At 35.2% G+C, this 20,855-nt stretch overlaps 1 protein-coding gene across 11 annotated transcripts in view; it reads left to right on the top strand.

Annotated features, from left to right (window-relative positions):
* Positions 1 to 20,855, top strand: part of GULP1 (GULP PTB domain containing engulfment adaptor 1) — a 287,882-nt gene that overhangs the window by 72,323 nt on the left and 194,704 nt on the right. The gene's annotated exons all lie outside the window — the stretch shown is intronic.

Below are 20,855 nucleotides of genomic sequence, written 5' to 3'. Positions count from 1 at the left end.
TCATGAAGAAAAGGGCTTATGTAGACATGTCTAATTTGTAACACCTTTGGGAGCTGACCAATGACAATGGCCTTGTTAGTCATGCTTCTTATACTTATGTTTTATAGATTATATTCTATTAAACATATCAAATCTAATATTGCAGTTTTTCAAAAGGTATATTAAAAATCTTCAGTTTACATGCAGTGGGTTTAATGTATGTTATTGCTACTTTATCATCTGTCTTCATGAAAGCAACTGCCCTGCCTCTCTATTGCTCAGGAGCATTATTTACTAAATAAATAACAGTATTAAATTATATTAATACATTTTTATTTAATAAATAGTTAAATTAAATTAGACTAATTTAATGAATTAGTCAAATAGATAAATTCTTGTTTCCTATCCAATAATCCTGTCTACAATGCTTAAGAAATATGAGGCCCTTTAGCAATTGGTTGCTTGCAAGTCCCAGAGAAAGCCCTGTTGGCTTTCCATGTATGAGTCTGAATTTCTGGTAATTGGAGGGAATCCACTGAGACTACTATGTTTCTCAGTACATAAGGAGTACCCACTGAGACCACTTCCTGATCCCCAGGATTATCTGGGCTACTTACCGATATGGAGATGTCTGTGGAGAAAATTCACAGTAGAAAGTGAAAATTTTTTATTCCAACATGTTCATAGTACCAGGTTCATGGTACTAGGCCCTTAACGTCAACATCCCTAATGAAGCCCAACTAATTTGAATGTTCTATCTCCAAAAGCATATAAGTAAGTTCACATATTTTTATTTGGTATAGTAACAGTGATTTTACCTTTATATGTAGGTAAATAGGACACAGATTTCTGGGGGTGGAGAATCTGTCTTGTTCAGTGTTGTATCACACCTGAGTGGACATACTTCTATATAAATATTGGTTAAATGAGTGGGTTTTAGTTACTGGAATAGTACTGCCAGTTTTTCTTTTATCTTAGCATTTGTCTGTGTATGGACTGGTCAGGATGGCTGGGGAGAGGGCCGATGATGGGGAAGCTGCCTCAGCTGTAGCTCAGGCAGTTGAGTTCCAGTGAGTGGACAGAAGTATAAGGTCCAAGGTTAGCTTAGACTACCTCCAGGCACTTCTGAGGAAATAGATTAGCTCCAGGAGTTCAGGATGAAGCAACAGGGAATTTGAGCTCATGGGTATGGCACAGCTGTGGAGAATCAGCTGGCATTTAATACATAAATACCTGGGGCTTTCACAGGTGTTCTTTTTGAAGTCTGTGTCTGCCTATGCCAGTGAGTGGGATTTGTCTGTCAAGCTTCAGTTCTGGAGGGAAAGTGTGACAAAAGTGCACTATTACCCTACGAGCTCAGAAACAGTCACCATGACAGTAATGGTGAAATACCAAGGTCCGCAGGAGGGGTGCACAATCGGGAACATGGACGTCTGCGTCCTCCTCCCAGAGTGGGTGGCTTCAGGAGGGAGGAGGCCGTGACTCAGAGCAGGCGGCACTGTCCTTCAGCCGGTAAGAGAGTGGCCAGCATCAGTGAATGAGAAATGAAAATGCCTAGATGCTCTCTTCCCTGCTGTGCTTTGGCGCTAGAGTGGGTGGGCGGGGAATGGATGTGAAGCCTGGAAGAAGGATGTGGTGCTCCATGGGCAGACTTTTAAGTATTGATCCTCCTCTTCCTTTCTCCTTCCCATGTTGTATCCTTTTCTTTTCTTTTTCCTTTACCTCTTATTCCTTCCTCTTTTCCCTGTCAACCTTCTCCTTCCCCTTTCTCATCCTCCTGCCTTCCTCCCAGCTTAGGTTATGATTTTGTAAGTATGGTAAAATTTTTTTACACAATATTTTATACAAAAGGACAATAAAAATCTAATAGGTAACTAAGAATAATCTAGGAAAAATGGCTGAGCTGTTCTGGTGTTGAAGTACCCAGAAAATTGAGAAGTGTGTATTTTTTCTGCTATATTAATAAAGGCTATGAATACATTTAATTTAGCCTTGATTAAAAGAAACACAAAATGTTTTAGGCATAACAAAGACAATACAGCAGCCATAGATAAATTGTTTGCTTTATTCTTGTGGAGTAAGAGAAAAATCACATCACAGTTTCGTTTGTCTTTGCTTTTCAAATTAGTTGTAGAACAAATGCCTGTGAATGCAGAGTATCTTCTTTCTTTGCAAAGTATGTTCGTTTTCAGTGATTTGAGTTGCCTAACAATTTGCTTGGCCTTTTTTTTTCTTTTCATTAGGTTAGTATTTTTCTTTATGAATGTATTAATTTGATAGAGTAAAAAAAATTATTATTTTTAGAATGTATATGAAGAAGTTTTGTTCATTTGTGGTTTTAAGACTCAGGTGGCTATTGAGACCAGACAGACGAGATGATGTTAGGTTCCTCTAATGCAAGGGAAAATATTTATTCAGGCTATTAGTTTAGGAATGGAGAAGACAGGAATCCCAACCATGTGTCTGGCCTGCAAGGGAACCCAGGAGAAATGGACTGATATTCTGAAATGAGAAGTAAGCAAGTCTCAGTCTTCTGAACTGATTCCCTCTTTGTCCCCTACTGACACAGTTGATTCTCTGCCATTGGAATGAGATTGCTCCCTTCTTTCTTCTCTTTTCCTGATGCCAATAGCATTTTTTCTATTCTATACATTTTTTCTATTCTATTCTCTCCCTTCTTCTGACTGCATCTGGTCAGACATAGGCATTATTCTTCATGGCTTCTCCTGCCTTAGAACATGTGTGAAGCATCTTTTCCCTCTGTGTTGTGTTTTCTGCTCCCGTTACAAATAGTCTGATTCTCTCCCATGTCAGAATTCAGAATGTAGGCATGTCCGTGCCCCAGGCAATGTGCTGTTTCTTTCTGTAAGGGCAGGACCCTTCGAATTGGGATGATAGTCATGGCAGGCATTTTGGGAGCAATAGATGATTAGTTTGAGTATAGTGAGAAATTGCCTCGGCACAAATTAGTGCCGTGATTAGAGGACCCGCAGCACCCAGGGCAGTGGCCTGATCACAGTTGGCCTTCTATGTACTTTTGCCTGTGTAGCAGTCCGTTAATGAGAATTAAATGTTCCTCACTTAGTTTTCAAGGCTTTCCTTGATTCTCATTGCATATTTTATATCTCACCACCATCATTTAATTCACAAGTTTTCCTTCCAATTTAATTTTCATTCACTACTTTATGGGTTATTTCAACCTGTTAAGTGAGACTTGAAAATGCTTAACTTCTACAAGGAGTTAAATTTACTTGATAATAGAATTATCTGTAAGTATGGAAAGCTCTTTTAGCTTTAAATAGTGGTAAAGATTGCATCTCAGAGTGCTATCTCTATCTTGGCTAAGATACTTCTCTGAAAAATCCCTAAACAGGTGCTCAAAGACTGCTCATGTAACATCAACAAAGAGCAGAGTTAGAGTTTTAAAAATGGGATGAGGTTGTCTTAAAATGTATATGCCTTCAAATGTATGTCCTGCTTCTGTTTAACTAGCTGTGTGTGTATGTGTGTGTGTGTGTGTGTGTGTGTGCATGTGTTATTGTTGTTGGGGTTTTTGTTTGCTCATTCTGTTTGATTTTTTGGCAATGTAGAGTTGATAACCTATTGATACAATTTTTCTCCTGTCTAGCACTCCTTTGCTCCACCAAATCCTTCCCAAGTATCTATTGAACATTTACTGCATACCAGGCACAAAGAAAATGATGCAATTTTTATCTAATTCAGACATACAGTAAGCCTGTGGTTGCTGTACTTACCAGTTCAGCTGGCCATAGGTAGTATATTGAGTACAATGGTTTCCTTGATTAGGCAGCAATTTTCATTGTTGTACAGGCATCTGAATATATATTCTTTCAGACTTCATACTAAGTTTGTTTTCTTCTGTAGTAGGTTTTCTTGTCTGGTACTAATAGAAAAAATAAACATTGTTGCTATTTCATTTGACAACAAGCAATTTATAGCTTAGAATGGTTTTCTCACAAGAGAATGCTTTAGCCACAGTGGGTGAGGGTCTTTCTTTTCCAGTATTATCAATAAACACAGTTCAATAACAGCAACAACAAAAATAAATAAAATGACAAATAGTACACAGGATTTTAGCATGAAAACTAGAGTGTTATCCTCTAGTTGTGAAAAAGAAATTAAAGCAGTCATAATTCCTGCATTGTAATATTAGCTCTGATGCTTTTAACTCATCTCTCGGTATTGATTTTCTTTCCGGTAAAATAAAGAACACCAAGGAAAGCACAGCCCTCATATGGGACATGGTAGTTTTGAAAGTAAAATGTCATTATAAGGATGAAAACATTTTGAAAAGTTAAAAGAACCTTATAGATTCATCAACATCAGCAGCTGACCTAGTTTGAAAAGATAACTATTTAGAAATTAAGTTAGATGCAAGCACTTAATAGGATGACATCTACTTTAGCATTTACAATAAGAAGTTGTAATGTGTTTACATGTCTGACTCCTCTACTAGGTAGAAGCTCCCTTTTTTCATCTGTATCCCCAGTGCATAGCACTAAGCAGGTAATCAATAAATGCTCATAGGATGAATAGAATTGGATGGGAATGAGAAGATAGCATCTTTACAACATTATAGTTTATTATTTTAAACTAGGGAACTAGCTTTCAGTCATATTCTGGAAAGAGAAGTAAATCCATCGAGCAAGAAGTGAAATCATTTCCCTTTGCCTCAACCTATGAGGGTAGAAGGCTTTTGTTTCTTTCATTTCATTTTTTTTTTAGGCTGAAACTGGTGTTAGAGTAAAACATAGGATGTACTCTTGGTAATATCTTCATCAAGTATTAAATGAAGTCTTCATTGTCTGAAAGAATGTACTGTACTGATTTGATCTTAAGTGTTTTCATACATAGTAAAGAAATGAAGATGGGTTTGTTGTTGGGTTTTTTCTATTCGTGAGTTCTCCAAAAAAGTGACCTCCTATGACTAACATAAGTACTTTCCCCTTAATAATATATTTAGAGCATTATGAAGACTGCTCTTTGATCACTTCCATCTTCCAACTACTCACACTTTGGAAATTAGATATACTTGATATTATATGGTCTTCAATTTTCTATGGCTCAGCATTGAATTCTTATGAAATGTCTTTGCAAAAGTTCACATGCAAATGTGGAGTGTGACATCCCTTGTTGGAAAAGGGAAATTTGGTTGTAAATTTTACCTTTTAAGCACAACTCATAAATTGTCCTGGAATGTATCCTTTTTGGCTGGTAACATGATCTCATATTTGTATAGTACTTCACACGATTGAAGGTGCTTTTATACATACCTCCTTTGAAAATGCCCTCAGGGCAGAAGGAAAATAGGTAGTATTAACATCATGTTGCATGTGTTGTGCAGTTACTTTGATCTAACTTAAATATAAAATATTTAATTGTCAAATGAAATTAGACTTGATCTAATAATGATGATATTTCCACATATTTTATTATTCTGAACAAAGAAAAGGCTTGCTCTAACTATGCTAACCCATATGATTGGGTTTTGGAACCTCAGGAGATTAGGTTCAAATGAGATTATTGCAGTCTTTTTTCTTCACGGATAGCAAATTATCTTCATTTATCACAGAGTAGCTGAAGAATAACTGAAAAAGATGGAGATATCTTTGATGTCAAGATACAAATAACTCCTTGATGAGGAACATGTGTAACAGAGAAGGCTGAAGGGAAAGATATTTGTAGCTTGGATAAATATAATGCTTGTTCATTATAAGTATTTTGTATATTCATTTTATAGCATAAACTCTCTCTTGTGGGATTGGGAAGAAATGGTTCAAATATATATTTATAATCCACAACCACTTTCTTCAGGGATTGTAGTTTATTGAATTCTCCTTGAGTTGGAGCTAAGGTCTAAAACAGGGAGAAAATGGAGAAAAATATTCTAGAGAAGGATCAGGTAATTTTGAGTGACAATGCATATTGGAGTTAGCATATTATATTTGAATCTATTTAAGAAAAAAAGGAAATGGTAATAATTCTTTTTTACAAGACAGTAATGAAGAAAATGCTTCAGTAAGCTAAAGAACTTCAGGGAGGTACCTGGGGAGAACCTGGAGCCTTATGATCACATTTGTTGCACCTAATCTTCAAAATGAAATTATAGACCCAGTATCTGAAATATCCATAGAATAAAGTTGGGTTTATTTTTCTAGCTCTTATGAATACTGATAGTTTAAGTCTTTATTTTTCATTGGCCATTCAGATACCACATAGTAGATACCAAATTCTATCAGACAGTGAAAAGCTGTGAAAGGTCCAGTGTCAAAGTAAATAATTGTGCTAGAAGCCTTAGTTTCTTTGACTAGTTAGTGAGGCACAAAAGATTTATTTAGCTATTGTCTTTGTGAAAAGCTTTAAAAAGATTAAAGATGACGGGGTGAGAGGTGAGAGAGAGACCTCCTCCTAAAACCACACATAATACAAAAATATAATTAAGACAACTAATCCTGAAAGAGCAACAGGAAAGAAGGTTGCGCCAGACTGCATACACCTAGAGAAGAGAACAGACCTCACAGAACAGGGTAACATACCAAAGAAGTGACCAGGCAGGACCCAAGCCCTTCCCCCACCTCAGCTCAGCTCACTGATGGAAGGAAGAGCAATGGAGTGGGGAGGGGGTGGAGGCCTGGGACTGCTAAACACCTAGCCATGGAGATCTGCTCTGGGAGCACAAACCTACATTGCATGGTGCTCTGGTGATTAGTAGGGTTGGAAAATTAAGACAAGTGGAATAATTGGAGAGACTGAGATTCCAGCTGCTTGTGGAAAACAGAGATCCATATCTGACTCATCTGGGTGGGCAGTCTGAGAGACTTCCTAAAAGTGAGAGTGCTGCTAAAGGGGCAAGGATTTCACAGAGCTTACTGCTCAGAAGGAAGGACAAGTAGACAAAATTGTCGGGGTGCACTCTGCCTAGCAGGTTGGGAACTTTCATGATCTTCAGGTGCTCCATCCCCCTGGCTGACTACACAGCTCCAAGGCCCCCTCACTGTGATACACAGCCTGCTGTGTCTTCCTCCCACACTTGTAAACTGGCAAACCCTGATCTGGCATCAGTCCAGCCAGAGGAAAGCCCTGTCGACAGCAGCTACAAACACAAAGCATAGAGGCTTACACATGTGTGTTTGGCCCACTGGTTCTGGCAGTGGAGACAGGCATAGCAGCACGGAAGCAGGAAACAGCTCTTTCCTCCAAGCACCAGCACCACTCCACTGTGACCCTGACATTGCTCCAGGGGCTGAGCAGCTCCAGAGAGCAGAGCATCTGGGCACTAGAGGGTGCCACATACAAATATGAAATGGCAAAGGAACCTGGTTCAAAGCTAAATCTCAGCACCAACAGAAAAAGGGTCAAATGAGACTGAACTGATCAATCTTCCTGAAAGAGATTTCAAAATAAAAATCATAAACATGCTCCTGGTGGTACAGAAAAATATTCAAGAACTCAGGAACAAATTTAGGATGGAGATCCGATTGTTGAGGAACACAATGGAGGGTTTTAAAATCAGATTAGATATAGTGGAGGAGATGGTAAATTAAATAGAAATTAGAGAAGAGGAATACAAAGAAGCTGAGCCACAGAGGGGAAAAAGGATCTCTAGGAATGAAAGAATACTGAGAGAACTGTGTGACCAATCCAAATGCAACAATAGTTGTATTATAGAGGTACCAGAAGAAGAAGAAGAGAGAAAAAGGGATAGAAAGTGTCTTTGAGGAAGTAATTGCTGAAAACTTCCCCCATCTGGGGAAAAAGATAGTCTCTCAGGCCATGGAGGTGCACAGATTTCCCAACACAAGAGACCCAAGGAAGACGAATGCCAAGACATATAATAATTAAAATGGCAAAGATCAAGGATAAGGACAGACTATTAAAAAAAGCCATAGAGAGAAAAAAATCATATACCAAGGAAAACCCATCAGTCTATCATCAGACATCTCATCAGAAACCTTACAGACCAGAGGGAGTGGCATGATATATTTAACACAATGATGCTGAAGGGCCTTGAACCCAGAATACTCTATCTGGCAAGATTATCATTTAAATTTGAAAGAGGGATTAAACAATTTCCAGATAAGCAAACACTGAGAGAATTTACCTCCCACAAACAGTCTCTACAGTGTATTTTGGAGGGACTGCTATAGATGGAAGTGTTCCTAAGGTTAAACAGCTGTCACCAGAAGTAATAAAACCACAGTAAAGAAAGTAGAATGGTCATTTACTAAGAAAATACAAAATTAAATCAACTACCCCAAAGTCAGTCAAGGGATAGACAAAGAGTACAGAATATGATACCTAATATATAAAGAATTGAGGAAAAAAAAGAACCTTTAGATTGTGTTTGTAACAGCATACTAAGTGAGTTAATTTAGACTCTTAGATAGTAAGGAAGTTATGCTTGAACCTTTGGTAACAACGAATCTAAAGCCTGCAATGGCAATAAGTACATACCTATAGATAAACACCCTAAATGTAAATGATTTGAATGTACCAATCAGAAGACATAGATTCACTGAATGGATAAAAAAACAAGAGCCAAGTATATGTTGCTTACAAGAGACTCTTCAAACCCAAAGATATACACAGACTAAAAGTGAGGAAATAGAAAAAGATATTTCATGTAACTAATAGGGAGAAAAAAGCAGGAGTTGTGGTACTTGTACCAGACAAAATAGACTTCAAAACAAAGAAAGTAACAAGAGACAAAGAAGGATATTACATAATGATTAAGGGGTCAATCCAAGAAGAGGATATAACCATTATAAATATCTATGCATTCAACACAGGAACACCTACATATGTGAAACAAATACTAATAGAATTAAAAGGGGAAATAGAATACAATGCATTCATTCTAGGAGACTTCAACACTCCACTGACTCCAAAGGACAGATCAACCAGATAGAAAATAAGTAAGGAGACAGAGGCATTGAACAACAAATTAGAATGGATGGACCTAACAGATATCTACACAACTCTCCACCCAAAAGCAGCAGGATACACATTCTTCTCAAGTGCACATGGAACATTTTCAGAATATACCATATACTGGTCACAAAAAGAACCTCAGTAAATTAAAAAAGATTGAAATTGTACCAACCAGTTTCTCAGACCACAAAAGTATGAAACTAAAAATAAATTACACAAAGAAAAAGAAAAAAACCCACAAACACCTGGAGGCTTAACAACATGCTTCTAAGTAACCAATGGATCAATAACCAAATAAAAACAGAGATCAAGCAATATATGGAGACAAATGACAACAATAATTCAACACTGCAAACCTGTGGGATGCAGCAAAGGCCATGCTAAGAAGGAAGTATATTGCAATATAGGAGTACCCTTGAAAGAAGAACCATCCCATATGAACAGTCTAAATTCACAATTAACAAAACTAGAAAAAGAAGAACAAATGAGACCTAAAGTCAGTAGAAAGAGGGACATAATAAAGATTAGAGCACAAATAAATAAAATTGAGAAGAATAAAACAATAGAAAAAGTCAATGAAAGCAGGAGCTGTTTCTTTGAGAAAATAAACAAAATAGATAAACCCCTAGCAAGACTTATCAAGAAAAAAAGAGCCTACACACATAAACAGAATCAGAAGTGAGAATGGAAAAATCACTACAGACACCACATTGATACAAAGAATTATGACAGAATACTATGGAAAATTATATGCTGACAAAATTGGACAACCTAGAAGAAATGGACAACTTTCTAGAAAAATACAAGCTTCCAAAGCTGACACAGAAAGAAACAGAGAATCTGAACAGACCAATTACTAGCCATGAAATTAAATTGGTAATAAAAAACTACCTAAGAACAAAACTCCTGGACCAGATGGCTTCGCCGTTGAATTTTATCAAACATTTAGTGAAGACCTGATAACTATTCTCCTTAAAGTTTTCCAAAAAGTAGAAGAGGAGAGAATACTTCCAAAGTCATTCTTTAAGGCCAGCATCACCCTAATACCAAAACCAGGCAAAGACATAAAAAAAAAAGAAAATTACAGACCAATATCCCTGATGAACATAGATGAAAAAATACTCAACAAAATTTAAGCAAACCTAATTCAAAAATACATCAAAAAGGTCATCCATCATGATCAAGTTGATTTATTTCATGGATGCAAGGGTGGTATAACATCTGAAAATCCATCAACATCATCCACCACATCAACAAAAAGGACAAAAACCACATGATCATCTCCATAGATGCTGAAAAATCATTTGACAAAATTCAACATCCATTCATGACAAAAACTCTCAACAAAATGGGTACAGAGGGCAAGTACCTCAACATAATAAAGGCAAATATGACAAACCCACAGCCAACATCATACTTAACAGTGAGAAGCTGAAAGCCTTTCCTTTAAGATCAGGAACAAGATGAGGATGCCCACTCTTTCTACTTTTATTCAGCATAGTTCTGGAGGTCCTCACCACAACAATCAGACAACACAAAGAAATAAAAGGCATCCAGATTGGTAATGAAGAAGTCAAACTGTCACTATTTGCAAATGACATGATATTATACATAAAAAACCCTAAAGAATCCACTCCAAAACTACTAGATCGATTACCTAAATTTAGCAAAGTTGCAGGATACAAAATTAATACACAGAAATCTTTTGCATTGTTATACACTAATGATGAACCAGCAGAAAGAGAAATCAAGAAAACAATTCCATTCACAATTGCATCAAAAAGAATAAAATACCTAGGAATAAACATAACCAAAGAAGTGAAGACCTATACTCTGAAAACTACAAGACACTCATGAGGGAAATTAAAGAAGATATCAATAAATGGAAACACATCCTGTGCTCATGGATAGGAAGAATTAATATTGTCAAAATGGCCAGCCTGCCTAAAGCAATCTACAGATTCATTGAAATCCCCATCAAAATACCAATGTCATTCTTCAACGAACTAGAGCAAATAGTTCTAAAATTCATACGGAACCACAAAAGATCCCGAATAGCAAAGCTATACTGAAAAGGAAGAATAAAGCTGGACGGATTATACTCCCTGACTTCAAGCTCTACTACAAAGCCACAGTAGTCAAGACAATTTAATACTGGCACAAGAACAGACCCATAGACCAATGGAACAGACTAGAAAGCCCAAATATAAACCCAAGCATATATGGTCAATTAATATACGTTAAAAGAGCCATAGAAATACAATGGGGAAATGACAGCCTCTTCAACAGCTGGTGTTGGCAAAACTGGACCAGCTACATGGAAGAGAATGAAACTGGATTATTGTCTATATCCATACACAAAAGAAAACTTGAAATGGATCAAAGACGTTAATGTAAGTCATGAAACCATAAAACTCTTAAAGGACAACTTAGGTAAAAATCTCCTGAATGTAAACATGAGCAACTTGTTCCTGAACACATCTCCTCAAGAAAGGGAAAAAAAAGCAAAAATGAACACATGGGACTACATCAAACTAAAAAGTTTCTGTGCAGCAAAGGACACCATCAACAGAACAAAAGAGGCATCCTACAGTATGGGCGAATATATTTGTAAATGACATATCTGACAAGATTTTAACATCCAAAATATATAAAGAACTCACATGCCTCAACACCCAAAAAGCAAATAACCTGATTAAAATATGGGCGGAGGATATGAATAGACACTTCTCCAAAGAAAAAATTCAGATCGCCAACAGACACATGAAAATATGCTCCACATCACTAATTATCAGGGAAATGCAAATAAAAACCACAATGAGATATCACCTCACACCAGTTAGGATTGCCAGCATTGAATAGACTAAGAACAGCAAATGCTGGCAAGCATGCAGAGAAAAGCAAGCCCTCCTACACTGCTGGTGGGAATGTAAGCTCGTTCAACCATTGTGGAAAGCAATATGAAAGTTCCTCAAAAAACTAAAAATAGAAATACCATTTGACCCGGGAATTCCACTCCTAGGAATTTATCCTAAGAATGCAAGTTCTCAGAATCAAAAAGAAATATGCACCCCTATGTTTATTGCAGCACTATTTACCATAGCCAAGATATGGAAGCAACCTCAGTGTCCATCAGTAGATGAATGGATAAAGAAGAGATGGTACATATACACAATGGAATACTATTTGGCCATAAGAAAGAAACAAATCCTACCATTTGCAGCAACTTGGATGGAGCTGGAGGATATTATGCTCAGTGAAATAAGCCAGGTGGAGAAAGACAAGTGCCAAATTATTACCCTCATTTGTGGAGTCTAACAATGAAGCAAAACTGGAGGAACAAAACAGCAACAGATGCACAGACTCCAAGAAGGAAATGGCAGCTACCAAAGCAGAGGGGTTGGGAAGAGCAGTTGGGGAGGGAAAGAGAAGAAGATTGAGGGGTGTTATGATTGGCACACATGGTGTGGGGGGATCATGGGGAAGACAGTGTAGCACAGAGAAGGCAAATAGTGACTCTGTGGCATCTTACCAGACTGACAGGCAGTGACTGCAGTGGGGTATGGGGGTCACAATAATATGGGTGAATGTAGTAACCACATTGTTTTTTCATGTGAAACCTTCATAAGAGGGTATATCAATAATACTGTAATAAAAAAAAACAAAAATGAAAAGCTTCAAAATACATAAGAAAGTACCTTATTAGAGTAATCTCAGGTTCAAATAATTTTATTTAGCTGCCAATCCGGTCTTTATTTTCTTTCACATAAAACATAACATTAATTAATCTGGAATGAAGAGATATTATTCATCTCGTTTAATTTTTAAGTTAGTAAATGATCCATATCACCTATCATATATCAGATTTATAAAGTTATTCATTTCTATCCTGAATCTGTTTATTTTCAGTTGTTTAAACCAATCACATTTAAACTGCCCCAACAAATTGAAGATGTGGTTAATATAATACTCTAACCTAATTTATGAAAGGCTATATCATATAATTTCTTAAGAAAACACAGATATCTTAAAATATATAAGACCTCCCCTCCTAATTATGAAAAATCTACTGGACTCATCTGAACTTCTATATCCTTTCAGCTTCTAATAACAGATATCTTCAAAACATCAAGAGTAGCTGAATAACAATTTGATAGAAAATTTTTGAATTTGTTCACTATCTAAATCACTCACTTTGGCTCATTATTATTTTGTACTCTTATCTCAATTTAGGGAAAGCTGCGTAAAATTTCAATAAAATGTATGCAGTTGATCCTTGAACTAACCAAAGTTACGGATTTGAACAAACCCCACACAGTGAAACATCCATGTATATCTTTCAACTCCTCCAAAACTTAATTACATAATATCCTTGTCTTTACTGGAAGCTTTACTGATAACATAGACAATAAACTAACACATATTTTATGTTACATGTATTATATGCCATATTCTTACAATAAAGTAAGTTAGAGAAAATAAAATGCTTTTTCAAATTGATGTAAATCTCCAAAAATTTTTCATACATATATATACATATACCTAAATCTTGCCCTTCCAATGTATGTATTGAAAAAATTCTGCGTATAAGTGCAGTTCAGACCCACTGTTCAAGTGTCCACTGTGTCATACATTAGTAAATAAGATAGCTTTGAGAGTGATTATTTGGTTGTAGTTGACAAGAAACCAATTTAAATTCAGTTAAGCAAGACAAAATATACATTGATTATCATAACTGAAAGCTCTAGAGTGATGTTTCAGACATGGCTGAATTCAGGCACTCAGATGTATATTTCTCTTTCATAGCTCTGTTTTCCACTGAGCTGGATTCATTTTAAGGCAGGGAAGCTGAGGACAAAATAGCCACCAGGCTTTTAATACTCCACTTATCAAGTCAAGTGGAAAAGGACTGCTTCTTTTTAAACAGTTTGGGAAAAGGTGCTGATTTGATTTTCTTTGTTTTAACTTAGTGCATGTTTCCATTCCTGAATGAGCAATTATGACTAGGATCATGGTGCTCTCATTGGCCAGGACTGTAACCAGCACTAGGCACCTTCAGCTAAACACAACTATCAGGAAGGGGGGAAGAAATTTAGGTCTGCAAAGGAGACCCCGGGTGCTACTGTGAAAATATAGTTTGTTTTGTTTTGTTTTGTTTGTAGGGAAGAGCTTCTGGTGGCAGGGAAACACAATCTATGTACTAAATTAACATAATTTATGTACTAAATCAAACACAATTTATGTACTAAATTAAATAGTGAAATACATACTGTTGTGTGAAAATTTGAGCAAAAGAGCAGCAGTTTAAAATGGTATACTAATATTTGGTAGTGGAGCAACATAAAGGATGATTGCAAAATCTTGATACTGAGAATGTTTGATTGCTGAAGAGAGGCCTTGAAACATAACCAATTATCATATAATGTGCTTGTGATGATAGCATCACTGAGACTGTTTCCTCATCCTTAAAATAATAGTTATTTGGTTAACAGTAGATACATTCCTAATATGCTTTTTTATACCAAGTTACATTGATACAGAAGGTATTCTAGATTTCCAGATAATTTAAGTTAATTATATCTAATTTGGTGATAGTATGATTAATTTAGAATAGAGACAGAATTAGTGTAACTTCTCTCCCGACCCTGAATCTTAAGCATGGGTAATTGGAACACTGAATTACAGCTCACTGAAATTTGCCTTTAAATACATTACATACTTCGTGGCTATTAACATGAATAAAATTAAACTCTACAGGACTGGAAAAATTAAACTAATGACTTTTTATGTAATCCAAGTTAATGAATGCTTTCTGGCCCAATTTTTCGTTAAGGAATCAACCACAGTTTCCTAATTTCCTTCATTTGACAGCCTCTATTGTGTGGCTATTTGTAAAAATGCTTAATAAGAGCCTTTATTGAATAGGCACTCTACCTCCATAAACACTAAAATGTATTCATGTAGTTTTACATCTTTTGGTAGTAATATAAGGTCTTTCAAAACTTAAGGGTGGTGTTTAGCACAGTTGTTTTATAAATATTTTCTTTAATCATCTGAATATGTTTTAATATATTAAAATGCTACAGTAAAGAATAGTGACTCATAATTTCCATCCACTGAGATGAAGGAAGGAAGGAAAGAAGACTGGACAAAAAAAGGAAGGAGAAAAGGAAAGGACAGAAGAAAGGAACCTAAAGTATGGAGAATATTTGGCAAAAATTCTGTTTCTGAAGAACTTGGTGCTGAAATCCGTATTTGCAGTGCTTTAGAAATAGTATTAAAAGATACATTAAATAAGGTGATGCATAAAAATATTAAAACGCATTATATCTATAAAATTAGATAAATATTACCATTAATTAAATAAAATTCTTTGACACTTTTGATAATGATTTAGTTGCTGCCTTTGTATCAGTTCATAGCTAAGGTCTTAATGTAAGGACCAACAAGTTATACTATTTTGTAGATAAACTATATACCTGACATTAAAGGAAACTAAAATAAATACCAGTCTTTCCTTACCTAATTAAAGAATTGAGTGAATGAATGTAGTTATCTGGGAGAAGATCAATGAAGGCAGAGAGAATAAAGAATTCAAAAGCTCTGAGAGACGTATTTGTAGGAATATCTGATAAAACCTCATTAAAATATCAGACAAATAAAAAAGTCACACTAAAAGAAAAAATATATAAAGTGTTTAATATACTCAACACATAAAAGTTGTACTTCAATTGCAGTTAAAGAAGTATACATTTCAGAAAATAAAGTTTTGACAATCGAATTGTCAAAAGATTAGTAAAAAAGATATATCAAGGAATGGTTGAAATTAGCATTGTCATCTGCTATTGGTGGAAGTCTTTGTTGGTATATCTTTCTAGAAAACAACTTGGTGACGTGTATGAAAATACTTAAGGGATCAAACACCTTTTGATCTAGTAATTTCACTTTTAGGAAGCCATAATAAAGGAATAATTTGCAATGAGCACAAATATTTATATATAAAGATATGTATTGTAGTTTTATTCATAATATGAAAGTATGGAACTTTTAAATAATCCAGCAGAAGTAACAGTATTTATTGTGAATTACTAAGTCCTATTTTTGTGTGCCAGACATTGTGATTATTGTTGTTTCATTTCTTTCTAAATTATATAGAACATATTAACACTTATTTGTTAATTTACCTCCCACTGTGTTTATAATAAGCCATATTTTCCAGTGGAACTCACTTTCCATCATGTGTTGTAACTGTGTGATTAGGAGGGTCAAGCATGATTAGAAAGATTAACTATATCTGTATCTCCATCCCCAGTGACTGGTTAAGGATGTGCATGTCACCTTGACCTAAACATGTTACCTTGGCTCCAACAGGGTAAATTACAGAATTTTAGGTTACTGACTGAGAGAGAAATGCTCTTTCTCCCTTAGCTCTCTTGCTTTTGCTCTGGATCCCTTGCTTTTTCTTCTTTTTTTTCCCACTTGCCTCCAAAACATCCCTGACATGTCCAACCCTTCCCCTAGTCAGATTTATCAGAAATATTTTCTTCTATGAATTCCCATTGTCTTAAAATTCCTCTACTCTGGTGTTAATTTCACTCTGCCATGCTTCATTTACTAACTCAGTAAATTTTTAACCTGTGACCAATTGTCACTACTTTGCATTCATTTTGGTACGTAGGCTGTGTTTTCCGTAAAAGACTGTTAATATTGGAGAGGTCAGACTTTGTGAAAAGTTAATGATAAAAAAGAACAAAGACTCTACCTTAATCTATTTAGGCTGAAAAACATAATAACCAAATTTCACAGAAAGTGACTTTTGTGCTCCATTGATTTCAGCAGAAGGAGTGAATGACATGATAATTACTCTCCTACTTCTTCTAATTAGGAAAATTTCCTGCTGGTGACAGCTTCGAAGCACTGCTAAAAGTTTCATGTCAAATGTAGAAAAAAGAACTAGATTGAATTTGTTTTTAAAGTGGTAAATTCTGAAATAGTTTGTCATGTCTCATCCTCTGTCATTTTTTTCTTTACCCAACTGAGAGCTGAGAGTAGGGAACTCAGTGCCTATGGAACAATAACAGGTGATGTGAAATTTCTTGAGAACAGAAAAGGCCAGTTTAGGGCTGTCTTAGTCTTGCTCTGTTTTTACATAAATTAAAACCCAAATACCATTCCAATTTTACATCTTACAAATATGAATCCTTTGAGTCTATTTCTATTTTGCATTACCACTTAACAAATATACACAGATTTCTGAGAAGCAATTTGCTTGTCTAACCTTCTTTCTTTTGTGATCTCTGTAAAGCCACATTTTATATATGTTCTTCCTCACATATATATCTTATTGTACTACTTCCCTGTTTTATCATACTCATATAACCTTTAGGGTAAAATCTAAATTTCATTGCATGTCATGAATGAAGGTTCAGGAGGCTTTTTGATATGGGTTTACTTTATCATTAAAATTTGTTATAAAAACAGATTCATTAGCATTCTATTTTCAGTTCACATATACCTAACCACTTGCCTATCCTTGAAGAAGAATATCCTTATTCGCCTGTCTTTGCTTTTGATGTTCCCTCTGTCAAATGTGGCCTTTCTCAATTTCTTCACTAGACAACATCTAAACTGAAGGTACACAGGTTCCATCTTTTTTAGGAAGACTTTCCTGAACCTTCTCCCTGTTTCTTCAGCATCTGACCTTGCCATTAACATAGCCCTGTCACATTGACAAAGGAGGAAATAGAATTACTTTCCTTTCCTAAAGGCTAATACAATTGGGCATTCAGTAGGTGCTCATTGAATATTCACTTAATGAATTAAATTAACTTTCCAGCTTTACTTTCCTTATAGCATAGGGCTATAGTTATGAATAAATGTATGCCCCTGTTGCAGTGAGAAGACTAGAATGCACAGGAAATGATTGCCCCAAGCCTTATGACCATGTTTGTGCCCTTTGCCTGGGGCTTTAGGGTGAAAATATTTGAGAAGACTTCTTTAAGAAAATATGCCAAGGCATTTGGACTAAGGTGAAAAGCAAGCTAAGACATTTGGACTTTGTCCAGAGGGTGATATGACCAGATCACTTGTTAACTAATGGCTGACTATTGATGGGTTGGTGAGGATCTAAGTTGGAAGAGGAAACAAAATGGAGTCTTTTGGATTAAGTAGAATGAATTTGTTCTGGTTTAACTGCAGGTAGATAGTTGGTAAGAGAAATAAGGGTTAATAATGCTAGGTTTCTGGCTTGAGCAATTAGTATGATAATTATACTATTTACTTTATCAAAATCATGGGACAAAGAAAAAAAAAGGAAAAACAAAAATCACAGGCCAAGGGTTTGATTTTGTATATTTGAATTTAGCCTTGGAGGAGATAAGAAATAAATATCCAGGGAAATTTTTTTTGCAACACTTTACAAATTAGTTTCAAATATTGCTCAGTTTTTGGAGCTGGTTAAAAAAAGAAAAATAAATAGTAAAATTATTTTGAGAAAGTTCTAATAAGATCTAATAAGATCATAATAATGGTCTATATTTTCATTTGATGACAAGTAGAAATACCTATTAGCCTGGTTTTGTTTAGATTGGTTTAATTGTGCACAGAATATTTAAAGGTTTAAGTGTTGCATTAACAAATTGAATCATGCTACGCTGATGGACAGTGACTGTAATGGGGTATGTGGTGGGGACTTGATAATGGGGGGAATCTAGTAACCACAATGTTGCTCATGTAATTGTATATTAATGATAGCAAAAAAAAAATTGAAGCATGTATTCATACTGCAATGCTAATAATGTTTTTCTTAAAATAATACTGTTGAGAAAAATGAAGTTTTTGATAAAGAAATGTTTGGCTTCATTTAATTTCATGTACATCTTCAAATTTCATGACAATATGTAATAAATGGTGGTAAAACAATATAAAATTGAGCATATTATGTTCAAACTAAAATTTTAAGAATCATTCAAATTGGAAATCAAGAATTTATGTTTTAGAATAAAAATATTCAAATGTGCAGCTCATAAGCACATCTCATTTTTTGCAAGAGTATTTTTAAATGCTCTTTATATGAATAAATCTAATCATATCAGACATAGAATAATAGATCACTTCAGAGGTTGTCATTTTCCTGCAAGAAGAAAAGATACAAGTAGGCATAAATTCATTCTTGTTTTTTGATGTGGGTATTTTTGTGCTCTTCTTTATTCTGTCATGTTGCATAAAATAGTCTAGGTTGAAAAGTATTTCCCACAGTAAGACTGAATTTTAGTCAGTCTGAGACAGAAGTAAAAGCTGTGGGGACATTAGATGGAATTAAGCATTTTAAGGAAAATATTTACTTTGCTATAATATTTTGGAATGGGACTTTTTTTAACACTGGCTAGCAGAGTTACAGAAGTTATCTTGGATGATTTCTTTGTTCTTTTCATAAGACCAATATTTGCACAAAACAAATAGGGAAATTAGCATTATGCTGAAAAAGAACTAATGTCTCCCCCTCTCTTTCCCTCCCTAAAACAAACAAACAAGAAAATATGATCTGGTTAATGACTTTGGAAATCATAACAGTTTTACCACAGTTGCTTTTGAGTTGTGTCATGTTTTAAATTTCCTGTCTGGATGAGCAGATCTGTTTCTAAAGCTGGAAGTATGTGATGATGCAGTCTTTACATTTAAGGAAAGATAACATGAATTTATCATTTATATATATTAAGATTCACTAAATAATAAGAGAATACGTTATGATTTATAGCATCACTGGGTGGATAAACATTTTTGTCACTGAAATTATCTCTATAAATGGCCTTAAAATATGCCTGCTCACATTTTAATTCAGATTTTAGAATTGTTGCCTTTTGTGGTAAAATGCTCTTGATGATCTGCCTATAGCCCCTTTCCTTTAGCAAGTCCCAAATAAACTTTTTACTTGAATTATTACCTCAGAGTTTGCCTCTGGGGCCACCTAAGATCCCTTCTTTCTTTGCATCTGAAGTTGTGTCAGAAAATGAAAAAGAATAGGGTATACTAATAGATAAACAAACAGGCTTCTCACGAGAATTGTGGCTAAGATGCCAAGAGTTTTCAGAATATTCAGATGGCTTAGATACAGAGAGGCAGAAATAAAATATTTAAGGTTTGTCTTTAGTCTATAATTTGATAAAGTAAAAAACATAGGTCCAATGTGGTCTGTATCAAAGTTATGGAGGGGGACAGAAGAAAAGAGAGATATTTTCATATTTTTGCCAAAAAAGGGAAAAAAGTTGTTTTTGCTGTTTTGGCAAGAAGAGATACTATACTGTAATTTTTTTTTTTTTTGGTTACTATTTGAATTTATGTCAGAGGTATGTTTGAATTGACCAAATTAAGGAAAGGAATGATTTGTGTTTTATCTGCTGGAATAAAAACATGAAGCTCTTGATTAGTTGCTGTGTCTGTTCTAGTTACAGCATGAGAATGAATAAGAGAATAAGCTTCCTAAGGGCTTCTCTATAGCGGTAGAGGTGGAGTGAAAGTTAAAATAGAGCTGTGCTTTCTAAAATTCTGTTTCACCTTCTTAATCAGGCACAGAGCATGCAACTGGTTAGTCCAATTAGCTAATGATGGAAGGAGACATCTGGGGCTGGTTGTACAGACTGAGGGAGAAATGGGCATATTGTCAACCAACCATGACTGTGTTTTAGTAGTAACATATCCATGAGTTAAAGCACTTATTATCTAGCAATCTTGCTATTTGCCCTTACCTAACAATTTGTTACAATACTTTTTCAAAAAAGTCACATGGTTTCCCATTTTCCTACTATTAGGTAGCTTTCTTGAACTTTCCCAAGAAACAGATTAGAGTTCTAGAATATGTAGTATAATCTCTAAATTAAAATATACACCAATGTATTATTGATTAATCCTACTAAGTCCAATTTTAA

The sequence above is a fragment of the Manis pentadactyla genome, chromosome 6, assembly GCF_030020395.1.
Source record: "Manis pentadactyla isolate mManPen7 chromosome 6, mManPen7.hap1, whole genome shotgun sequence".
Taxonomy (NCBI): domain Eukaryota; kingdom Metazoa; phylum Chordata; class Mammalia; order Pholidota; family Manidae; genus Manis; species Manis pentadactyla.
The sequence above is the reverse complement of the archived record's forward strand: the minus strand, read 5'-3'. Positions and strand labels throughout refer to the sequence as shown.